The sequence below is a fragment of the Cebus imitator genome, unplaced genomic scaffold, assembly GCF_001604975.1.
Source record: "Cebus imitator isolate Cc_AM_T3 unplaced genomic scaffold, Cebus_imitator-1.0 Scaffold188, whole genome shotgun sequence".
In the NCBI taxonomy this organism is placed as follows: Eukaryota; Metazoa; Chordata; class Mammalia; order Primates; family Cebidae; genus Cebus; species Cebus imitator.
Window position 1 is genome coordinate 1487475 of NW_016107503.1, and position 26609 is coordinate 1514083.

The following is a 26609-nucleotide window of genomic DNA, read 5'->3' on the forward strand; positions in this document are numbered from 1 at the left end:
CCTAAAGGGCCCCCGGACCAGTGTATTTTGTATGGAGAACTGTGGCTCCGGGGCGCCGACAAAGCAGCCGCGCGGGGCAAAGCAGCCGCACTGGCGACCGTGGAGCACCTCTGCCCGGGAGTTTCCTAGTCTGTGGGCAATAAAAACGCGGCGTCCACTCACCCTCTGCGCTTTCACTGGGAGCTGCAATCCTGAGCTGTTCCTAAACGGCCATCTTGGATCAACCTCCGGAATACCTGAAATCTACATTTTATATGTACAGCTTATTTTAATTCAGATACTAAAGTTTCATCAAAAACATCCATATGTGTATTTAGAATTTATAAATTTACATTTGAGAAAGTAATTTCATATACACCACTTGTTGCAAACATACTTAAAATTTTATAATAAATAAATCAATGTGAAGGAAATAATTTTGCTTTAATATTTGTACCCACATGGACAAAATAGCTTCCTGTTTTAAAAGGAAATTTAACCTTGTGTTTCTTGTTTGTTTTATTAAAAAAGAAAAGATGACATTCAGAGAGTGTGATTAAATGTAATATTTATTCAAACTGTTAAAAATATGAAAATATCAACAGGGTACATCTCAGAAAAGCAGGCAGATGCTGACTATTCTTTGGTGCAAAAGTAAGTTGCATACTTACCAAGCTGCCCAAATAATGATCAAGCTAAGTTTGTTTTTCAAAAATAGGTTTTAACATATATCAGATAAACTATACAGATATTCCCTAACCAGTACAAAAATTAAACAATGAAGTTAAAGTATATAGCAAAAGCCAAATATGACAATTCACATGACCAATTTATAAAGTAAGCCTTTCAGTCCTAGAAATCTAAAATGGAGAAAATTACTGAAGGGTAACATGTAAAATGAGGACTAATAGCAAGGAACAATCCTAAACATTTTCCTGATGACTGACTAAGCCTCAAAAAGACAGCTTAGGAACATTACTAACATGTACTTGTTCTTCTTTCCTAGCCAATTCAGTTCTACTTAGATAAATCTGGTTGCTAATCAACACACATATAAATTAGAGGATTTTTTTTTACTCAACTACCATTTTTTTTCCTTTGTCAACTTTTTCCTAATTTGTCTACCAACACTTTTTCTTTGCTTCGATCAGTTGAACCCAAAAGCTTTGGCACCTAAAATGAATATCAACTCTTATTGGAATGGCATTGGGAGATGCAGTCCTATGAAGACAAATATTGAACCGAGGTGGCTTGACAAAGTTAAGTATCCATCTCAGTATGACAAATGTCTCCCTTGTTCATCACTGGGTTATTGGCTGCTCTTGGCTACATGATCCTGCACACTGCAATGCTCCCTGGTGAGGTACTGCAGAGATATGCGCACAAACACCCCCCAATTTAAGTTTTCAATAAATATAAGGCATCATTTTAAACCATTTCACTAGGATAAATTTTAAAAAACATTGTCTTTCTATTGGCCTGTTTTGCTTCTTGAACTGGCTTGGGGTGCTGTTTTGTGACATAGAAGACACTACAGTTAATTAGTGGTTACTCCAAGCTCTCTAGACGTCAGCACTTCCTGTTCTTCAAGCCTCAGCACTTTTTTTTGCAGCAATGATGATATTCTTCATTAGCATCACCACTGGCATGTGGCCAAAACCTCCAGAAAGTGGCATGATGTAACCAGCTTTTTGTCTGACTCCTTCAAAATCCATGTCTACAACCAACTTGGGTTTAGCAGTTACAGAGCTTGAACTCTGTTTCTTCCCACATCAATGACTGCTGCTCTTTCCTTGGGGACTGGTCTGTTGTGATCAGATTTGGAATGCCTGCAGCAGCTATTACAGTATCTGCAAAAATTGTATGTTTCTTCAAACGCTCTTTGGGAGTATATCCGTGAACGATTATAACAGTGGCATCATCTCTGGGGCGTTCATGCACCCCATCTATGTGCAGTCACATTACAATGGACATCCCAAAAATTTTTGACATTCCAGCCACAACCACATTCTTCCCTAGAGTCGGAATGTCAGTTGGCTTAATTATGTCCCACACATCCCATGGGGTAGCTGGTAACATGGAATACTGGTCCAAACACGTTCGCCCTACACTCATTACAGGAAAGCCGTCAACATCCTTGTCTGGAGAAAAAGCATTGCAGATCTTTCTCTCATCAGTGTGCTCTGGAAGAGGCAACTGAACAAGGAGGCCATCTACATTATCATCATTACTTGGTTTATTGATTACGTTCAATAATTCTTCCTCTGAAATTGAAGCTGGCTTCACAATTGTCACACTGTTGATTACAAACCACCAAATGGTGGAAGGGGCAAGAGTGCAGGTGGCAGCTCTGCGGGGGCCAGAACAGTTGGACAGCCAGCGCAGACTGGAGGGAAAGCACAGCCATAGCCTTTGCCTGGAGACAGGAAATTCAGCTTCGAAGCAAAAGTGTAATGGTTCCAAAATACCACTTCCCAAGTTAAATCAATCTGCTAACTGCATCAACTCAGTAGTATTAACATTAAATTTGAATAAGCATTTGATAAACTAATATCAGCTTTGTTTATTGATATCAGCAAGGCATTCCTCAAAATTTTCTTAGAAAAAAAGTAGTTTTGTAGCCAATTTACGTGACACTATCAATTACAATAAACACATTCAGCATATTTATCCTGTTAGAGAAATATGTTATTATAGACTTGTATTATGAAAAATTTCAATTTCTGCATATGTTTCACTACAGAAACATACTAAATTTAGCTTCATATTAGTTAATATATATTGTGATATTGGTGAGAAAGCATAAATCACTTGAATTTCGGGGGAGGCTTAACTATCAAGCATTGGCATGCATTTCTCTTATTTCAAGAAAATATTTAATTGGAAATTACAGTACAGAAAATCTGTGTGAAACACTTTTTGCCATTCAAACAATAATCACTCATAGAGAACACAATATCATTAAGTTAATTGGCTGGGCACAGTGGCTCAGGCCTGTAATCCCAGCACTTTGAGAGGCAGAGAAGGGCAAATCATTTGAGGGAAGGAGTTCCAGACCAGCCTGGCCAACGTGGTGAAACCCGATCTCTACCAAAAACACAAAAATCAGCCAGGTGCATGCCTGTAATCCTAGCTAGTAGGGTGGCTGAGGCACGAGAATCACTTGAACTGGGAGCTGGAGGTTACCGTGAGCTGAGATCGCCCCACTGCACTCCAGCCTGGGTGACAGAGTGAGAGTCTTCCTCATAAAAACAAAAAACAAAACAAAAAAATGTTAATTGACTGCCTTGTTGTTTTTCTTCAAGATTTGCAGAATCTGTTAATGATTTATACATTTGCATGCACATATTAAAGGGTTTTAACAACTAAATATCCATGAAGCTTTTCATTAAGTTTGCTACAGAAAATGGTGTACAGATATTTTCAATGTGTTTCTAGTTGTAGAACAAAATGTGAAGAAGAATGCAGTCTGTTTTAGAATTCCAGTTAATCCAAAATTTTGTCCAGTTGCAGCTGAGGCACCACCCAATGTGATAGAAAATAATACTTTTATACCTAGCAGATTCTCTTCTTTGACATATGTTAATGACATATAGTTTATGACAAAAGTTAAATAATTAAAGCCACAAATTGACAGCATTTCCTTGAAAAAATGGAAATAAAACATAACCAATGTATTAATTGAAGAGTAGCTTTTATCTCATGTTTCAGTTCAGGTTAAAGAAAAATACTTATATTATTTCAATATTTGAATCAATTGATTTTTGATATTATTAGAAAAATCTTATACACTATAGACAATTGTTTGATAGCTTATTGAGATCTTTCACTTTGTAAAATATTCTTTTCTGGTTTCTTCCTGATAAATTTTTGAAAAGTTTTTCGTATCTGAAATAATAACTTATTTAACCAAATAAATTATTTAACTTCACTTAAAAGTGTTTTTCTATTTTATACAATAATTCACCCTGTCCTATAGCTGTACAAATTCCAATTCTGTTAAAAAGTAATTTAACAAATTTCTTGGGATAGTTGGTCCTGAATTCAAGCAACTAATTTTATCCATTTTTTTTTTTTTTTTTTTTTTTTTTTTTTCATTTTTTTTTTTTTTTTTTTTTTTACTGTTAGTAGGAAATTCCTCATCAACTTTATTATGCTTTTATTACAAGTCTCTCAATATTACCTTTCATTTTTCACTTAAGTTTTTAATATACCAAACAAAACGCCTTTTTTGTTTTGTTTTACCTTGGCAAAAATTTGCAATTCCCAATTGAGGTAACATTTGCCAATACTTTCAGTCTCTCTCTATCATTATTTATTTGTTTGCTGCTCTGATTGCAGTATAGTATAAACATCTCTTATCTAAAATGCTTGGGACCAGAGGTGCTTTGGATTTCAGATGTTTACAGATTTTGAAATGTTTGCATATACATAACGAATTATCTTGGGGATGCGACCCAAATCTAAATGCAAAATTTGTTTTATATACACCTTATAGCCTGAATGTAATTTTATACAGTATTTTAAAATAATTTTGTGCATAAAACAAAGTTGCGTACATTAAAATATCAGAAAGCAAAGGTGTCTATCTCAGCCACCAATGTGGATCACCTGTGGTTATTTTACATCTCCATCATTCCTAACTGAATTTTTATGCTATAGATAAGCTATTATTTCCTTATATTTATTCAGACATAAGTACTTAACAGTAAGAAATATGACATGCCATTAATACAGTGAAAAAATGTGTCAGATGTGGAATTTTCCACTTGTGGTCTTATGCTGGCACTCAAAAACTTTAGATTTTGGAGAATTTCAGATTTCACATTTTTAGATTGGGGATGCTCAATCTGTACTAGCTTTTGTGTACCCACTCAGTTCTCTACCACAAGTAAGGTTTGTTTTAAATTTATAAATATGATCATACATTTTTACTTCAATGTGAAAATTAATCTAATTGGAAGTAAAACAATAAGTACAAGGAACACTTTAAAACAATTAGTACTTACGGTTACATTATCAAAATCTGAGCGTTTACATAGGTATCACTCTAATCTGCTCTCTGCGTTAAATGTTCAAATAAGCACATTACAATATTAAATCATTGTATTGAATATATTCATTTAAACTGAAACTATATAATGATATAATGACATTAACTTTCTTTCTCTCTTTCTTTCTTTTCTTTTCTTTTTTTTTTTTTTTTAGAGAGTCTTGCTTTGTCGCCAGGCGCTAGGCTGGAGAACAGTGGCGCGATCTCGGCTCACTGCAACCCGCCTCCCAGGTTCAAGCAATTCTCCTGCCTCAGCTTCCTGAATAGCTGGGTCTATAGGCATGCACCACCATGCCCAGCTAATTTTTGTATTTTTAGTAGAGGCGGTGTTTCACCATGTTGGCCAGGATGGTCTCCATCACTTGACCTCGTGATCCACCCGCCTTGGCCTCCCAAAGTGCTGGGATTACAGGTGTGAGCCACCGTGCTTGGCCATATTGGCATAGATTCTAAAAATCCATTGGCACAAAGCACATTACAATTCTTCAGAGACCTATGCACGCTATGATGCGTTTATTATTTTGTAAAATCCAGTCAAAGCTTGGATTTGGAATTGATTTGAAAAGTAAAGTATGTGAGTCATGGAAGATGACAGCCATTGCACTGGCTTAAGAGATCACATTCATTTATTTCTAAAATGTAATACTTTATATACAAAACCAACCGTGAATATTGAGAGTTAGTATCCAGAAAATACAAATGTAGTTGCTAAAGCCAGGTGGCTCATTCTAAGAAATCACCTTAATAGAGTGACAATTATATTATTAAAAGCTTAAGAGCTCTCCTAGAGAACAAGTCACTAACAAAGGCTTAAAATGTAAAATCAGTTTCCTGATAATTTTTGAAATCATCTGAAATATTGAGAAACTTCGAATTTCAATACAAACAATATGTGAACATCTTAATTATTTTATACAGACTACATGTTCTCAATACTAAATATTAGTTCAAATTTTAAGACACAAACAGAGGGTTTTAACAGAACAATTAGGTGCCTTCCCATTGAATGGTTTATCTGTATTTGTAGATTGTAAATAGAGAGACTTCTCTGTATTTGTAGACTTTAAATAGAGATAACAGAGAGGCTGAGAAAAGTGTTCCGCTTGCTTAACTTTGTGATAAAATTAATTCATAAAATTTACTTGTTTAAAGTAATAAAAGCCAAGTAGTTTGGATAGGTGCAATAAGCAAAGCCTTCTCTTGGTAACTACTTGAAGAGTAGCCTTCAACTTCACCTAGTTTGTATATTTTCACTTCTATTCACGCAATGATTACCTGATGAGGCTATGTTTGGAAATATACTGCACTCTTTAAGGGAAAATTCACTCTATGTTATATTTATAAAAAGTATCCATTCAACTAAAGATCTTGTATGCTATGTATTGGGGGTAATTTTGCATTTACAACACAGAATTTCCACTCTAGATGCTCCAGAACTATTCCAGCACAGCCACCCTATGACCATTGTCTCAATCTACACTCCTTTCGATTCCTGGAGTTTCACTCCTTTCTTTATAAAACAACTTTTTTAAATTGCCTGGAAAATTTGATATAAATGACTTTGTGGTAGTGCTAAGTTCTCTATATGAGAGCTGCTGAAAGGCCTTGGATATAAAAATATCCAAATGAACATGAAAGTCCAGCATGACTGCTGCATCTCATACTTTTGTATAAAACAAACTTTAAAAGAGAGCTTAACTTTTCTATGTCTCACGAACTTTGGATAGGTGTTAACAAGAATATGGTATTTTCAAAGTCTGCAATGGCATAAAAGAATTGAATTTTAAAGGTCAAGGATGGCACTAGATAAAGAAGCAACCCAGATACAATAGAAAAGAATGAGACGAAATGTGAAAATAAGAACACGTACTAAGCTATTTAGCTGCATAAATGAAAGAATGTGTAAGTCATCCATTTTTCTGATAAAGATAAGAAGCAGTAAAACCAAAAATCTAGAGAAGAATCTTAATTCTGTTGTACAATTTGTTCAGTCTAGTTACTTCCAACAAAATATTGGTGAGAAAAAATGCGTTATTTCTAAATAAAAAGCATGTATGCTACTTAAAACTATACTATACATTTGATCAAAACTAAGAAAATGAACAGCCTTAGTTTAATATCCATAGTATAGCTGTACAATTTAAAAATTGGTGAGGCTTCACTACTTAATAAGTGTATGTAAATACATTAATTCTACAAAGTATCTTAGTACATATGTTTGAAATATGTTGTTAATATCAACTTGTTAGAAATGAATTGCCTAAAACGGACAATGCATTTAAAGACCATTAGAAGAATATCTACCAAACTATATATGGCAACTAAACTTATTTTAATTAGATATTATTTTTTAGAATACAAAAATTTCCATAGTTGGACTAGAAGATGTAAAAGATAAAATTGGAAGAAAAATATTAGTGTTGACAGGTGTCAAATAACTGCATTTATTCAACCAGAACTGATCATCATTTAGAGTGAACAGATCAATTATTGGAGTAAAATGCATTTTGTTTGTAAGAGAAATAGAGATCATTACACAAATTTGTCAACATGCCAAAGTGTTTTTGAGAAAGTAATTGTAGCATTTAAAAAACTTCATGGAATTTAGAAATTAATGTATTTGACATAATTTTTCTGCTTTGTATTCATTGACTGCTGCTTGGCATGAGTGATGGCTAATAGATTAATCATAACCATTAATTCCAACAAAATCAAGTTTAATTGGCAAGCTGACTTTCCTGTGTGTTTAAATCCCAAAACTGCATGCTTTGAAACAATAAAGTGGACCTTATTAGCAAAACGATTATGTTGCACAATTTGAAGATGTTGTATATTTAGTATTATTTTCCTATAGATTACAATAAGCAATATATCACTCTGTAGGTAGATGACAAAAGAAATATATTTTATATATAATACATATACACAAACACATATACCTATATATGGGGAAAATTTATTTAAAAAATGCTTTCATGCTTCCTTTATTTTTCACAGTAGATATTTCACTCTTACTATTTCTAATCATTTTTCTACACTGTTGACTGAGAGGCATGACTAATACAAGTCTGACCATATCTGTTCTACCAATGATATCACTCTGCTTTTATGATAGAATCAAAATGCCTCCATACTGTTGGCTCGGTTTATCACTTTAGGCTAAATGGATTTTTTTTTTCACTTTACACTTATTACTTCAGTTATGCTGTTTATATTTATCTAACTGTTTCAGTTTGATATTTTCTCTTCATCATTGACATTTACTAGCTCTTTCTTCTTGAAAGGGAGACAAGGTAAAGCCATTTTCTCACCCATCCTTCAACAATCCTGATCAATGCCTAAACTTGGTCTATTTCTCATTTCCCTGTAAGGAGCTTACTAATCACCACCCCAGATGTAGTTTCTCTTTTATAAGGGATGGTAACAGTGTTTACATTGTCCATTAACCTTTCATATTATTAAATGCATTTTTCTGCTCTGTTCTCTAGATTATATGACTTACGGTTTTCTATGGCTTGATCACCAAGGATTTCCAAAAGAAGCAAAGTGCTTATTTTCAATAAACGCTTGTATAACAAATAATAAATTAAAAACAAACAAATAAATAAATCACAATCCTAAAGCCTCAGAAATGTCTACTCACTTCTGGGGTTTTACTATCAAGCTATAGATAAGTTAAATAAAGCATGGCTAGATATGGTAAAGGGTCAATAAATGAGTTTAGATATATAAAACCACATTGTTTTAGTGATTATAGTAACATCTTTGTAGTCTCTGAAACTTACGTCTTCCCAGTGATGATACCACTCAGTTTTGAACATATGAGCTTTACTATGTGTTTTCATTCCGGTGATATCTTTTATTTCTTTTTATGTGCAATTGGAGCAGAAGGTATTTAAAGAAATACCAAAAAAAAAAAAAAATCCAAAACTAGTAATGTAGCATATCTGAAACAAAGTTAATAACATGAGAAAAAAACATTTTGGGGGAGGATCCAAGATGGTCAAATAGGAACAGCTCTGGAGTGCAGTTCCCAGTGAGAACAATGCAGACAGTGAGTGCTCACCACATTTCCAAACAAGTTTTGCTGCCCACAGACAGAGATTTCCAGGTGAAAAGTGCCATGAGTTTTCAGCATGGCAGTTTCAGCCAGTGCCAGGTTGGCACACAAAAAGTCACACAAGTCTGGGCGGCCATTTGGACTAGCTCCTGGAATGCCTGGGAGACAGAGCCACCCATTCAACTGAAAGGGAGGGGGCTAAGACAGGGAGCCAGGTGATCTGGCTCAGGGGGTATCACCCCCACAAAACAAGCAATCTGAAATGCTCTGGATTGAGAGTTTTGCAGCAAGTGCAGCTGGACCCAGGATGGTCCAGCTCAATGGGGGCAAGGGTGTCCCCAACTACCCAGGCAGTCCACCACTACTGAGACAGTTCACAAAGCAGCTGGGCAAACTGCTAGGCAATGCCTCTGCTGGCAAACTGTGACTAGGCTACTCTGTGTTGGGCAGGGCATCTATGAAAAAAGACAGCAGCATGAGAGGAACTTATAAATAAAGCCAACCTTCCTAGGACAGAGCACCTGGAAAAAGAGGTGGTTATGAGTTCCACTGCAGCAGACTTAAAGGTACCTGCCCAGCAGCTCTGCACAGAACAACAGAGCTCCTAGGACAGAACTTGAGCTCCTATAAGGGACAGACTGTCTCTTCAAGCAGCTCCGCGGCCCCTATACACCCAAAGAGACACCTCATAAGGGAGAGCTCAGGCCAACATCAGGCAGGTAACATTTTGGGATGAGGATAGCAGAGGAAGAAACCAGTGGCAATGCTTGCTGTTCTGCAGCCCCCAAGGGTGATCCCCAGGCAAGCAAGGTCTGGAGTGCACCTCCATCAGTCCTACAGCAGAGGGGCTTGATTGTTAGAAGGAAAACTAAGACCAGAAGGAAATCTCTTCAACATCAACTAAAAGGACATCCACTCAGAGATCCTATCCAAAAGTCACCAACCACAAATTCCACAGGTAGATAAAGCGACTAAGATGGGAAGGAACCAGCTCAGAAAGGATGAAAATACCAAAAACCAGAATGTCTCTCCTCCTCCAAGAGTTCACAATCCTTACCAGCTAGGGATCAAACATGGATGAAGAATGAATTTGCTGAATTGACTGAAACAGGTTTCAGAAGGTGGGTACTAACAAACTTCTCAGAGCTAAAAGAACATGTGCTAAGCCAATGCAAAGAAACTAAGAACCTAGAAAAAAGGTTCTATGAGATGCCAACTAGAATAAATAGCTTAGAGAAGAATATAAACAACCTGATGGAGCTGAAAAACACAGCACGAGAACTATGCAAAGCATACATAACTTACAACAGCCGAATTGACNAAGAAAGGATATCAGAGATTGAAGATCAACTCAGTGAAATAAAACAAAAGGCAAGAATAGAGAAAAAAGAGTGAAAAGAAATGAAGAAAGCCTTCAAAAAATATGGGATTATGTGAAAAGATCTAATCTACGTTTGATAGGTGTACCTGAATGTGACGGAGAGAATGAATCCAAGCTAGAAACAGTCTTCAGGATATTATCCAGGAGCACTTCCCCAACCTAGCAAGGCCAGCCAACATTCAAGTCCAGGAAATACAGAGAACACAACAAAGATATTCCTCAAGAAGAGCAACACCAAGGCACATAATGGTCAGATTCACCAGGGTTGAAAGGAAGGATAAAATGCTAAGGGTAGCAAGACAGAAAGGTTGGGTTACTCACAAAGGGAAGCCCATCAGACTCACAGTGGATCTCTCCATAGAAACCCTACAAGCCAGAAGAGAGTGGGGACCAATTTTCAACAACCTTAAAGAAAAGAATTTTCAACTTAGAATTTCATATCCGGCCAAACTAAGCTTCATAAGTGAAGAAGAAAGAAAATCCTTTATGGACAAGCAATTGCTGAGAGATTTTCTCACCATCAGGCCTGCCTTACAAGAGCTCCTGAAAGAAGCACTAAACATGGAAAGGAACAACCAGGACCAGCCATTCCAAAAATGTACCAAATGATAAAGAGCATCAACACAATGAAAAAATACAACAACTAATGGGCAAAACATCCAGCTAGCATCAAAATGGCAGGATCAAATTCACACATAACAATATTAACATTAAATGTAAATGAGCTAAATGCCCCAATCAAAATACACAGATTAGCAAATTGGATAAAAAGTCAAAACCCTGTGCTGTATTCAGGAAACCCATCTCATGTGCAAGGACATAGTTAGGCTCAAAATAAAGGGATAGAGGAAGATTTATCGAGCAAATGGAGAGCAAAAAAAAAAAGCAGAAGTCTGATAAAATAGACTTTAAACCAACAAAGATCAAAGACATGAAGAAGGGCATTACATAATGGTAAAAGGATCAATGCAACAGGAAGAGCAGCCAGTGATCCTAAGTATATACACACCCAATACAGGAGCACCCAGGTACATAAAGCAAGTTCTTTATGACCTACAAAGAGACTTAGACTCCCACACAATAATAGTGGGAGACGTTAACACTCCACTGTCAATATTAGGTGGATCAATAAGACAGAAAATTAACAAGGATATCCAGGACTTGAACTCAGATCTGGACCAAGCAGACTTAACGGACATCTACAGAAATCTCCACTTCAAATCCACAGAACATACATTCTTCTCAGCACCACATGGCACATACTCTAAAATTGACCACATAATTGGAAGTACATCACTCTTCAGCAAATGTACAAGAATGGACAAGAATGGAAATCATAACAAACATTCTCTCAGACCACAGTGCAATCAAATTAGATCTCAGAATTCAGAAACGAACTCAGAACTGCATATCTTCATGGAAACTGAACAACTGGATCTTGAATGTTGACTGGATAAACAATAAAATGAAGGCAGAAATAAAGATGTTCTTAGAAATTAATGCGAACAAAGACACAATGTATCAGAATCTCTGGGACACATTTAAAGCAATGTCTAGAGGAAAATTTATAGCAATAGTTGCCCACCAGAGAAGAGAGAAAAGATCTAAAATTGACACCCTATCATCAAAATTGAAAGAGCTGGAGGAGAAAGATCAAAACAAACCCAAAAGCTAGCAGAAGACAAGACATAACTAAGATCAGAGCCTAACTGAAGGAGATAGAGACAAAAAAAAATTCTTTAAGAAATCAATAAATCTAGGAGCTGACTTTTTGAGAAGATCAACAAAATAGACAGCCCACTAGCCAGATTGATATAAAAGAAAAGGGAGAAGATAAAAAAAAAAAAAAAAAAAAACAGTAAAGGGGATATCACCACTGATTCCACAGAAATACAAACTACAATCAGAGATTGTACAACCCTATGCACATAAACCAGTAAACCTGGAAGAAACAGATAAATTCTTGGACACTTGCACCCTCCCAAGCCTAAACCAGGAAGAAGTTGAAACCTTGAACAGACCAATAACAAGGGTTAAGTCGAGGCAGCAATTAAGAGCCTACCAACCAAAAAAAATTCCAGGTCCAGATAGGTTCACAGCTGAATTCTACCAGACTTACAAAAATGGTACCATTTCTCCTGAAACTATTCCAAACAATCCATAAAGAGGGAATATTTCCCAAATCATTTTATGAGACCAACATAATCCTGATACCAAAACCCAGCAGAGACTCAACAAAAAAAGAAAATTTCAGGCCAGTATCCATGATGAATATAGATGCAAAATCTTCAATAAAATACTGGCAAACCGATTGCAACAGCACAACAAAAGCTTATCCATCATGATTAAGTAGGCTTCATTCCAGGGATGCAAGGCTGGTTCAGCATAGGTAAACATAATCCACCACATAAACAGAACCAAAGATAAAAACCACATGATTATCTCAATAGATGCAGAGAAAGCCTTTGACAAAATTCAACAGCCCGTTATGCTAAAAACTGTCAACAAACTAGGTATTGAAGGAACATATCTCAAAATAATAACAGCTATTTATGACAAACCTACAGCCAATATGATACTGAATGGGTAAAAACTGGAAGCATTCCCTTTGAAATTCAGCACTAGACAAGGATGCCCTCTCTCACCACTCCTATTCAATATAGTATTGGAAGTTCTAGCCAGAGCAATTAGGCAAGAAAATACAAATAAAGTGTATTCAATTAGGAAAAGAGGGAGTCAAATTGTCTCTACTGGCAGATGGCATGATTATATATTTAGAAGACCCTATCATCTCTGCCCTAAATGTCCTTAAACTGATAAGCAACGTCTGCAAAGTTTCAGGATACAAAATATGAATGCAGAAATCACAAGCATTTCTATACACCAAAAATAGACTAACAGAGCCAAATCATGAGTGAACTTCCATTCACAATTGCTACAAGGAGAAAAAAATATCTAGGAATACAACTAACAAAGGATGTAAAGGACATCTTCAAGGAGAACTACAAACCACTGCTCAAGGAAATAAAAGAGGACACAAACAAATGGAGAAATATTCCACACTCATGGTTAGGAAGAATCAATATGGTGAAAATGTCCATACGGCCCAAAGTAATTTATAGATTCAATGCTATCCCCAACTGGTCAATGCTTGACCAGTTCTGTGAAGAAGGTAATTGGTAGCTTGATTGGTAGAACTGGTCACCTTAAACTTCGTATGGAACCAAAAGAGAGCCCACATAGTCAAGACAATCCCAAGCAAAAAGAACAAAAATGGAGGCATCACGCTACCTAACTTCAAACAATACTGCAAGGCTACAGTAATCAAGACCGCATGGTACTGGTACCAAAACTGAGATATAGACCAATGGAACAGAACAGAAGCCTAGGACACAATGCCACACATCTACAACCAACTGATCTTTGAAAAACCCGACAAAAACAAGTAATGGGGAAAGGATGCCCTGTTTAATAAATCGTGTTGGGAAACTGGCTAGCAGTGTGCAGAAAGCAGAAACTGAACCCCTTCCTGACACCTTACACTAAAATTAACTATAGATTTATTAAAGACTTAAACATTAGACCTAACACCATAAAAGTCCTAGAAGAAAACCTAGGCAAAACCATCCAGGACACAGGCATAGGCAAGGACTTCATGACTAAAACACCAAAAGCATTGGCAACAAATCCAAAATAGACAACTGGGATCTAATTAAACTCCAGAGGTTCTGTACAGTAAAAGAAACATTCATTAGAGTGAACCAGGAACCAATAGAAAGGGAAAAAATTTTTGCAGTCTACCCATCTGACAAAGGGTTGATAATCCAGAATCTACAAAGAAGTAAAACAGATTTAAAAGAAAAAAAAAAAAGCCCATTCAAAAGTGGGTGAAGGATATGAACAGACACTTTACAAAAGAAGACATACATGAGGCCAACAAACATATGAAAAAATGATCATCATCACTGGTCATTAGAGAAATGCAAATCAAAACTACATTGAGATACTATCTCACACCAGTTAGAATGGCGATCATTAAAAAATCTGGAAACAACAGATGCTGGAGAGGATGTGGGGAAATAGGAACACTTTTACACTGTTGGTGGGAGCGTGAATTAGTTCAACCATTGTGGAAGACAGTGTGACAATTCCTCAGGAACCTAGAAATAGAAATTCCATTTGACTCAGCAATCCCATTACTGGGTATATATCCAAAGGATTATAAATCGTTCTACTATAAGGACACATGCACACGAATGTTTGTTGCAGCACTGTTTACAATAGCAAAGACCTGGAACCAACCCAAATGCCCATTGATGATAGACTGGACAGGGAAAATGTGACACATATACACCATGGAATATTATGCAGCCATCAAAAATGATAAGTTCACGTCCTTTGTAGGGACATAGATGAACCTGGAAACCATCATTCTCAGCAAACTGACACAAGAACAGAAAATCAAACACTGCACCTTCTCACTTATAGGTGGGTGTTAAACAATGAGAACACATGGACACAGGGAGGGGAGCACTACACACTGGGGTCTGTTGGGGGGAAATAGGGGAGGGACAGCGGAGTGTGGGGAGTTGGGGAGAGATAGCATGGGGAGTAATGCCAGATATAGGTGAAGGGGAGGAAGGCAGCAAATCACACTGCCATGTGTGTACCTATGCAACAATCTTGCACGTTCTTCACATGTACCCCAAAACCTAAAATACAATAAAAAAATTTTCAATGTGTAAAAATAAAATTTAAAAAAATAAGTACAGTTCAATTAAAAAGCATTAATTCCAAAATGTAAATCTAGAATAAAATTAAAGGAGTACTACAAGATATATTGTCATGCTACAACTTTTTCTCATTTTTCGTTATTGTATTGAATTATACAATAAAAATATAAATTATTTCCATAAGACTCTTAATTTTATGTACAATCTGTTCAAGTAGTTTTTCCGCTAATAAAATGAAGCCAACAAAACTATTTGATTAAGAAAATCCAGAAAATCAACATCATTTTATTGTGAGGAGGAAATAAGAGTTGCATATTTATTAATACTTCATATTTAACAATGACTGATTAAATTAGTTGAAGATGTATAAATTTGTTGCTAGCTAGAGATATTGAATCCAGTGAAGAAAACTAATTGGAATTGTTGGTTTTATTCTAGTAAGAACTTAGATTATCCATCAGAGGTTGGAGTTAAATTTTTCTTTTTTTTTTTTTTTGAGATGGAGTCTTTCTCTGTCGCTCAGGCTGGAGTGCAGTGGCACAATCTCAGCTCACTACAGCCTCTGCCTCCCAGTTTCAAGCAATTCTTCTGCTATAGCCTCCCCAGTAGCTGGGACTACAGGCACGCACCACCACACCCAGCTTAATTTTGTCTTTTTAGTAGAGACGCAGTTTCACCATGTTGGCCAGGATGGTCTTGATCTCCTGACCTCATGACCTCAAAGTGTGGGATTACAGGTGTGAATCACTGCACCCTGCCTAGAGTTAAATTTCTAAGGTAAATAATTCAAAGAGCATTTAGATAAGTATGGATTTTTAAAATAAGGGTTTAGTGGTTTAAGTTACTCAGCTAATAGAAATGTTCACCACTGAAAAATTCTTAAGTTCAGGAAAAAATGTAAATACATTCAATGTACAATATTCCTTGTTTCAGGATCTATAAAAATGTAATGTAATTATTACTCGAATGCCAACACAGGATTGTCTGGGAAGTGGAACATGACGTAGGATGAAATTATCTTAAATTTCATGTGGATAAACAAATGCCAGGTAGATGAGGAAACTTTTGAAAAATAAATAATAATAGGTGACTATATTTCCTAGTATCAGAAAAATCTAAAATGTCACGCTAATTTAATGAATGTCATATTGGTGCAGAGAAAGAAAAAAATGATCTATGGAATAAAATAAAGAGTATCTACCTACATCTCAGTTTATACTTGCATTTATTAGAATAGAGATATGACTAAAGTAGTTATCTTCTATGAGAAAAGTAAAGATTAGTTACTAAATGGTACTTCATATGAGGCTATGTGTAAGAAAATAAAGAAGTTTATATTATTTAATGTGTAATAAAACAAATAGACAAAAGACTTAAAATTAAAATGATAAAACATCCTGAAGAAAAATATGAACTCTATATGTAGCATTTTCACTCAGTGTGCTTCAGAATTTATAATATTAACAAAACATTTACTTAGCAAGGAATATCAAAGAATAAACAAAGTAAATATATAATGATAGTTCTGAAATATATAAGGCAAAAGAAAGATTAAAGAGTTAATTTGTATAGTAATACAAAGATCTCTTACGATTTGAGAAAAAAATAATAGAGAGGATTTTAATCGCTTATTCACAAAAGAGCAACCCAAATTATCAAAGAAATGAGATAATAAACTACCTTATGAAAAGCTAAATTAAATACAATAAGTTAGACTCTCTCCCTTTCAGATTCATCAAAAAACTTAAAATATACAAGAGTTACAAAATCTACTATTGGGTGGGATGTAGAGAAAATGACATTGGTCTTAAAAATGTGAGCTATTATATTCTTTTTTTATTTATTCAAGAAATACAAATTGAGCTTAATAAATTGTAGACACTCATCTAAGCATTTTGGATGCATTGTTGAACAATAAAAAATTCTAGGCACCCTTCTAGACACTTGGGACATATTGTAGGACAGCAACCAAGCCCCTTGTAGAGCTCGTATTCTAGTACAGTCTCCAAGCTCGAATAAGCATGTGCATTTCAATATAGAAATTCCAAACCTGATATTATAACCCATAAAAATAAAAGCATAACTTACTGAGATTTAAACATTTTAGTCTATAATTTTGTAATAGGGAAATCGCCTTAAAACCAAGCAAATACTCAGCCTTCAATGAAGGATGAATTATGTATATTCTAGAAAATATTATACAGTCATTAAAAAGGTATAAGAGCTACCTCAGAGGACTAGGAATAATTAAAGAAGTTACCTTTGAACAAAAAATTAGCATAATGCAAATAACAGTTTGTTTTTGTAAAACTTAAAAACATGATATGTTATGGGTGCACATGAATATAAACCTCTACAAACATGCATCAGTAAGAGAACATGGTGGATACTACTGCTATTCTATACTGCCTGGGGAAACAGGAAAGCAGAGTGGCCGGAAAGAAATATACGAAATAAAAACAAAAATAATGAGCTAAACGAGTAAGTTTGTGCTTATGTAATATATATAAATGTTTTTCTACATAAAAGAAGCCATTTGTGACACTGTTTATAAATTTTTATCACTTCCTGAGAGCATGCTACCAAATTCCATTAAATCATCACCCATATTCTACCAGAATCATACCATTATTATTCTCATTTGGCAAATGAGGACGTGAAGGTTAGAACACTGCATTCACTTGTCCAAGTTCAGCTAAAACATGGTAGGACTGAAAATTGTATGAAAGCAGCCTGACTGTAGTCTACTGCCTTCCCAATGTATTAACACTCCAAAATATAGCATAACTTGGGTAATGCTAAGGGTAAAATGACTTTACAACAATACTGAATATGAGTTTTATTTTTTCCTTGAAGAAAACGCAAATCTGCCTTTGAAAGGAGTTAAATGCTTTGCAATTTTATCTCAATTTCATTAAAAGGTCATAGCTGAGTGATGCATTCTATACTAAGAGTATGCAGAAAAATTGCTTGTGATTATTTATGCAGAATCAGTGGACTTTGTATAATTGGTGAAAAGGCCAATTTTATTGCTTTTAGTGTTGTCTCTGTTTTATTAATTTTATTCCTTATTGATGCCATCTTAGAGGAGCAATATGTGCTCACAGCCATTATTGATTATGACAGCAAGTCTTTTACCTTTGAGAAACCGAAATGTGTTGATCTTTACAACACTGTTACTGCCTTTTAACTACAATTTTTTTTCTAGTCCTACTTGTTACCATGACACTCTAGTGTATTCAGCATTTCGTTGAGCATTGCATTACTCAAGGGAAAGCCAGTCACGCAATGACTTCAGATTGAACGTGTGCATCTCTTAGAAGGTAAGTCCTTGAATTGTGATGATAGAAGAATTAAAGCTGCTTAATTTATTAGCAAATAATTTATATGATGTTTAACTTGTGACTATCACACCAGATGTAATAAGGCCCGTCTTTGTGTAATTTGATTAAAAATAAAATTCTTCAGAACTGTGTATCTATTTCTAAGAAGCATAATATATGATACTCACATCACGAAGACTTTTAAGAATAGAAGAGGCTTCTATTTGCTTTTCATAGGAGACGGGTACCTAATGATATGATTTCAAAAAGCCAATATTAAATATTTGCTAACGTTTTACTAGGAAGTAAGATCTATCAGAATAAGTAAAATAAATTAATTAATTAATCTGTTTCCATGAGATACCAGAACATACGAAAGTGACATAGCCATAATGTACAAGCACAATTAACAATAATTTTTGTGTATCTCAGTAATTTAATTACAAATTTAAAGTTATCAGTTGTATTTTGAGAAAACTTGAACTAATAATTTTGACTATGTTTTTAATATCTTTGACTTTCATTTTGCTAGCTTAATAGAGTTTTGAGAACATATATAATTCATTGACGTTTCATCTCTAAAGTATGTTGGGCAACTTATAATAATTATCGTAATTTGTATGTACTTCCCCCATAGAGCATCTGGTTAATTGCCTGTCGTTAATTGATATTTAAGTGATATTTACTCTTACTTTAGTTGCTGCTCTTTTAAAAGTCATCTGTCAAAAATAGCCTTCAAAATTACTAAACATCTGAAAACCAACTTCTTTTCCATTTGTAAAGAATAATAATTGTATTCACTTTTCCTTGTTACAATACTCAAAGAAGAATAAATGTAAAATACTTTCTGCTCTATAGATAAAAGATAACAAATTGTTTAGCAAAGTATTATTATGTGTTTATTTTTACATAAATTTATACATTTAAAGGCAATGGTATCAGGAGTCCAGAAAATACCTTTGTTAATGAGTTTGTTTTGTGAACATTTTTTTGTGGTATTTCTAAACAGAATGTCACAGACTGGGTAATTTATTAAGAAAGGAAACTTACTACCCATGGTTCTAATGGATAGGCAGCCCAGTATCCAGGTGCTAGGATCTAGCAAGAATCTTTCTGCTGCATAATCCCATGTTAAGAGAATGAAAGACTGAAGCAGACATAAGAGACCCAAACTCATTTTTAAAAATCAGGAACACATTGCCACAACAAGGGCATTATTACATTCATGAAGGCAGAGCCCTCACGACCAAGTTGCTTCTTGGAAGGTCTCATCTGTCAACACTCTTGCACTGTAGATTAAGTTTCCACCACATAAACTTTGGGGGCCATATTCAAACCACAGCATTCCACTCTTGGCCCTGAGAATGTATGTCCTTCTTACACACAAAATACATTCATTCCAATCCAATAGCCCCCAAATTCTTAATTTATTAAAACATTAACTCAAAAAAGTCCAAAGTTTGGAGTCTCATCTAAATCCGATATGGGTGAGTCTCAAGGCACGATTTATCCTGATGCAAATTTTCCTCCAGAGGTGAGCCTGTGAAATCAAAACAAGGTATCTACTCCCAAAACACAATGGAGTAACAGGCATTCCTATTCCAAAAGGGAGAAATATTTCAGAAGAAAGATGTATCAGATCTTAAATAAGTACAAAACCCAACAATGAAGACGACATTAAATCTTAAATTTCCAGAATAATATTCCTTGACTCCATGTTCCCCCTTCTGGACACGCTGGACTGGGGATAAGCCTTCAAAGGCTTAGGCAGCCGCACTTCTATGTCTTTGTTGGCCATTGGCTACACCACAGCTCTCACAGGTTGGAATCTCATGCTTGCAACTCTCCTAGGCTGGAGTTATATGCTGGTAGCTCTACGGTTCTGTGTAGTATCCCCGACCCCACAGCTCTGGGCATTGCCCTAGTGAGGGCTCTCTGTCACAGCAACAAGTTTCTACCCTGCCTGAGCCCCAAGGCTTTCCAATACATCCTTTGAAATCCAGGTGGAGGGCACCACAGCCCCACAGTTCGTGCACTCTGTGTGTCTGCAGAGTAAGCACAATACGGATGCTGCCAAGGCTTACTGTTTGTGCCCTCCAGTATGGTGAACCAAGTTGCAACAAGCCCACTTGAGCTACAGCTCATGGCAGGGGCTGAGTCGTGCTGCACCACAATGCAGTGAGCAGATGCCTGAAGCAGCACAGGATCGTGAATAACTGAGGTCCCACAGGCTCCCCTCTGGAAACCGCCTGATCTGGACCAGCGATGGAGGGGAAGCCTAAAATCTCTGAAATGCCTGGAGAGTTTTAAACCTCACTGTCTTGATGAATAGTACCTGGTTCCCTTCTACCCAATGGTAATCTCTTTAGCAAAGGGTAATCACTCACACCCTTAGTTTCCTCTCCTAAGCATGCCTTTTCATTGTTTACATGGCTAGCCTAAATATTTTCAAAATTTTTACTTTCTGCGTCCCTTTTAATTATAAATTCGGTCTTTAGATCACTTCTCTGTTCTTTCCTTTTACAGTAAATGGCTGAAAGAAGCCATGTAGCACTTTCTCCCCTTTGCTGCTTAGATACATCTTCTTCTACAAGATAATTGAGCTCATCCCTCTTAAGTTCTGCCTTGCATAAGGCCCTAGGTCAGAAACAAAATTCCCACAAGTTCTTTGCAACTGCGTAACGAGGATGGCCTCTACTCTAACTTCCAATATCTTGTTTCTCAGTTTCATTTGAGACCTCATCAGACTGGCCTTTACTGTCCATGTTTCTACCAACATTCTGATTTCGACCCTTTAGGTAACCTCTAGGAAATTTCAGTTTCCCTGCAGTTCCTCACTTCTTCTGGACCCTCACCAGAAATGCCTTTAACACTCAATTCATGGCAGTTTAAGTCTTTTTAGGATGCTTATCCAGTCTGTACCAGATACCCAGTTCCAAAGTGCTTCCACCTTTTGGGGTATTTGTTATAGCAATAAACCCACGTCTGGTACTAATTTTCTGCCCCAGTCCATTTTGTATGGCTAAAACAGAATATCATGGACTGGGTAATTTATTGAAAAAAATTGTTCCTCACAATTCTGGAGGCTCGGCAGTGTGGTATCATGGTGCCTGCATCTGTGGAGGCCTTGCTGCTTTATCCGATGACGGAAGGTGGGAGAGGGCAAGAAACAGAGACAGAAGAGTCTGAATGTATGCTTTTTATCAGGAACCCACTCCCACAATAACGAAATGACACTTGCAATCATGGTATTAATCCGTTCACAAGGGCAGAGCCTTCATGACCTAATCACCCCTTAAACATGCATTGAGCGTACATTTCTAACACATGAGCTTTAGGGGTCACAGTTAAACCATACGCATGGGCTGAGTCAAAAACATGCTCTTTTGTTTCTAAAACGGTGCATTTAGTTATGACTTAGCAACTAGCAGAAATACTGTGTAAGGGAATTCATTTCACTATGTGAACGCATGACCTCAATCTTCACAGGTAAATAGTAGAACGGTTTGACTAATCTTCTAAAGCGAATCCACTTACATTTGACATGGCAATGCTTGTTAGGAGATATTTCATGGGCAAAACAGGATAGTGGAGCTATTTGTGTTTTCCCCTCCAGTGAAATGTGAAACAAGTGACATTAAATAGCCCAAGACTGATTTTAGATAGAGGAAAAAATGTATGCATTTAATAAGAGCATTATAAAAAAAAGTTTCATAATCCTAAGAGAACAGGATATATTATTATGTGTACCTGAAAGATCATCAGGAACTACAGAAATAAATGTGATTTCTGTTTAAACACTCTTCCATTTGTAGCAGTACAAACAAATATTAAACCTGTATGAAATGTTTATATGCAACTACAGTTAAATTTTTTTCAGGAATTATTACTTCAAAACACTTTCTAAGGTGGAATAATTTTAACTTAAAAACAGAATAATTTTGTACTTTGCCTTTTGTTCATTGTATATCATATCATACTTGGCAAAATCTCTGCTAACTCTGTCATGTACACATTGACATTACGTGAAGCAAATGGTTTGGATTAAAGTGAAAATTCTTTTTTCATGCTGTGCTGAAAATAACCTTAACTGGTTTGAAAACCATGTGGATCAAAACCAGCATGACTGAGTGATTCAACATGATACATCACAGCACTAAAAGCAGATCGAAACGAAAATATGTAGCTTAAAAAGGCAAACATTATTTTAAAGTATGCAAAAACACAAGTTCTTATAAATATTAATTGGCTACAAAAGATGTTTAAAATTTTACCTTTAATATTGGTGTCTAGTCTGTGCTTTTGATGGCTGCGCTTTTATAGTGGTTAATGGATACTTTTAAAAAACGGGTGATTCAATTTTGCATTAAAAGAAATAAAAATTTTATCTTCATACAAATATATGCTAAAATATTTTCAAATTTAATAAAATTCTATTAGAGTTATGTAGTTCAAGCTACTTTTATAATGATTTATGAACAGAAGGTTTTTTAAAAAACCATTTTTATAATTATTTATGTACAGAAGATATTTTCAAAAAAAGCTTGTCAATGAAAAATCCTTTCACTTTCTTACTATGTGTGGAGATACTCTATACCTTGCTACATGTAGAAATGCAACATGACATGCAGCCTTATCAAAAATTTAAAGAGGTAAGTATAGTACTTTACGTTGGAATTTTGTAGCATTTTTCAATAACGTTATTTGATAAACCTTACTATTCTTATAATATTTTTGTTTTTTTATGGCGCATTTGTTAAGAGTGGCATACTCAAATGTCTCTAGTTGGATCTATAAACAAAAAAGAGTTTCCTGATCAGACAGTTTCTTGGAGAATATCAGTGTTTGTTGATCTAAGCTAAATGCTAAATTAAAACAAGATAAAGGGAATAGTCACTCTTTTTATTATTAGTACAATGACTTATTTTTACCTAGAACAATTGTGAAATCGAGAGACAGAAGACAAAGGGTGTTAGAAAGAAATGGCTATGATTATTTCATGTAGAAGGAGAAATGGGAGGAATCATTAGCTAGAAATATCAGGTATACAGTAGGTTTATGGAAGAAGCAGGAGCTGAGAAATCAATCAAAAAGGAGCCATTCAAATGGTCAGTCAGATTGTCCCAAAGACAGAAATAAGTTATAGCTGAATATAAACACAATTGCTCCTCATTAAAATAAATTATTTGGGAAAATGTTATTCCTAGCAATAAATTGCCCTGACAATTGAAGTTTATTTTTTAGAAACTTTTTTCATTATTATTTAAAACAAACAAACAAACATATTTAAAACAACCCTTGTTTCTAAAACATGCATATATCCAACAGAATTGACCATTTCTTACCTTATCAGCTTGAAGTATTCTAATTTTTTTTTTTTAATTCCAAAGTACATTCTCCCCACATGCTATATGTCTAAGGATCCTTTGCTTCTTGTCATTGTTTTGAGAGTGAGCACACAGACTTCAGATACTTCTAGATGTTGGAGGTGGACAATGGCAGCTTCCACCCGCATAGTAACTAAGGTCAAATAGTGAGGTCCTGGGTGAAATTTCCACCCACATGAAGTGGGGATACTCAGCAGACAAGGACTCTCAGCAAGGCAAGCACTCTTTGTTTACTGCCTCAGTTGTATCCTTCTCACCAGCTCTTAACATCTGAATATTTAAATAACTCCATATAATATAGCAAAGAAAAAGACAAAATCTAACCTGACTTTTAATATACAAAGTATATTGAGGGCTCATATTCTTTTAGACATAATTTCTTTGCATTGCTTTAAAATACGCAAGTAGTATATTTTAAAATATTAAATATAATTTAACTTTACTTACTTGTAAGTCACATTATTCATGAGATTTTATTTTCTTTTGCTTGTTTATTTTTGTCAAATTCCTTTTATTTTCCTTTTATTAAACCAATATCTAGCATCGCCCTTAACCAAAAAATTATGAGTAACATATTATATAATAAAAAATTAAAAATATGAAGGATGTATGTTATGACACTTAGTTTCCTGCAGGCAGTAATTTACTTAATAAGACTGGAAATAGTTATAAATATACTTTTTAAAAAGTGGTGAACATTTAGAAAATATAGAAGAAATCATGTTAAAATAAGTTAAAGTAAAAAAAATATTTTACAAGCAGAATTGAGTTACTATTAATACATTGTTATATATTTAATTTAGAATATAAATTAAAAGGGTTCTAGTCCATTTTTTCCTTATTCTAGACTTTCATATCTGACTTGAATAAGATATGCAATTGCATGTATTAGTCATTGCCAACCTGTAAAATGTTCTCGAAAAATTATGGATGATGATGTTAGGTACTGTAAATAGAGGATTTATTTATTAGTTGTTTATTTATAATGTTTATTAAATTGCTCAGAAATTCAATTAATAACATCATTGAAAGGATAATTGTGTCCTTCCAAGTAACAGATCTGTGTTCATTCTTGGAAAATACCTCCGATATCATCCCTAACTTTAAAATTAGGGTCTGATACCATCCCTAACTTTAAAATTAGGGTCTGTCAATTTAAAGTCTTTATCTCCCTCATCCAACAACAGCTTATGAGAAAACTACATATCATGCAAACCGACTCAGGATAACTTTGGCAGATGTAGAATGAAACAGAATGTTACCACGTGGCTAACATGATTGCCAGGAAGTTGAGAAGCTCAAGTTAGAAGAGAAGCAGAAATACAGGGTAGGTACTGAGGAAACCTACGAAGTCATGTCATTCCTAGCATGGCTATTCAGATGGCCGCAGGATTTCTCTGGGGCAGAGTTAGCACTGCTTTGGTGTAACCCTTGCTGCTGCACAGCTGGACTCTCAATTTTGATATTATCATCAAGGATAATTTTTAGCTCTTTCATGTCAAGATGGCTTCCTTTCCTCTGGGCTCCATATCTCCAGTCCAGGCATAAACGAGGACTGAAGATATATATTCTGTTGCCTCCCAGTGTTCAATCAGTGATATAACTCTTTCCATCAAAACATGAATTCGGTTTCTCTGTCGTTGATTTTGGTTTGTTCTAGGAACGCATTATGAAGGAGGTGAGTCATCATAACTATCCCTGAGAATAAGTTATATAGGCTGATGTTCATTTAGTACATACATTTTATGAATTGAAAATACAGAAAAAAAAATGAAAGAGTGCTATGGGTAGGGGGAAAAGATAAAGTAGAAGGCAGGCAGGAAAGAAATATCAATAAAAGAAAAGTAGAAAGAGCCCTATTTTTTTCAGGGTGATACAATGAAAATAGTGAAACAGTTTAGAGAATGGATGTTTCAGATTTGATACTGGCTTTTTAATACTTTTTCAATTTTTTAAATTTAAACTCCTTTTTTTTTCTTAAAACCTGAGGGAAATGCAGCCACAAATGTCATACACCTCTTGAATAAAAATGTACTGGAGTATTGATTGAGAATAGCAAAATTATGTGACAGGAATAAAACTGCCGTAGTCAGAAGTTACTCCTCAGCTTCATCAGAGAAAGGATATTGTGTGAACTGTTTTTAATCTGATTAATAGCTTTTCTATAGATTGTAATTTATTATACCTAATCATTACGCTCCAGTTAAAGTCAGCTGGGAAACACTAAGAGAATTTTAATATTTGTTTTCTAATTAGGATGATCATTTTCAGTTAGCCTCCACTTAATGTGCCTAAGTAAAATGTAGTTGCTGAAACCCTCAGACCTATCATTAAACAGAAATCTGTGGGCCTTTTATTGCATCCCCTATATTTAGCTTTCCAAATTGCTCATAATGCTTTCCTCTTCTCCTGGACATTTTATAAATTCTGTCCACACACCCAAAGCTGTAAGCTGGGAATAAAAACGGATTTTATCACTTGTTAGGGAGATCCCTTTCCAGTTAAACTTCCTTGTAGCCAATCAATTTGTCAGATCAGAGGACTATCTTTTGTGAGAGTTCCTCTGAACTAAAGCTGACAGGGTTAGGCTAGGGTCAGCTGTCTGATAAATCAAAGTGAAAGACAACTTAAAGCACTACAGTGGAGAGGGTTAGGGATTAGCGCAGATGGCATTATCTGGGAGTTGACATTGA

The 26609-nt window shown here is 35.3% G+C and overlaps 1 pseudogene; it reads right to left on the minus strand.

Annotated features, from left to right (window-relative positions):
• Positions 1 to 1516: 1516 nt before the first annotated feature.
• LOC108316376 lies at positions 1517 to 25413 on the minus strand (annotated as a pseudogene).
• Positions 25414 to 26609: the final 1196 nt, after the last annotated feature.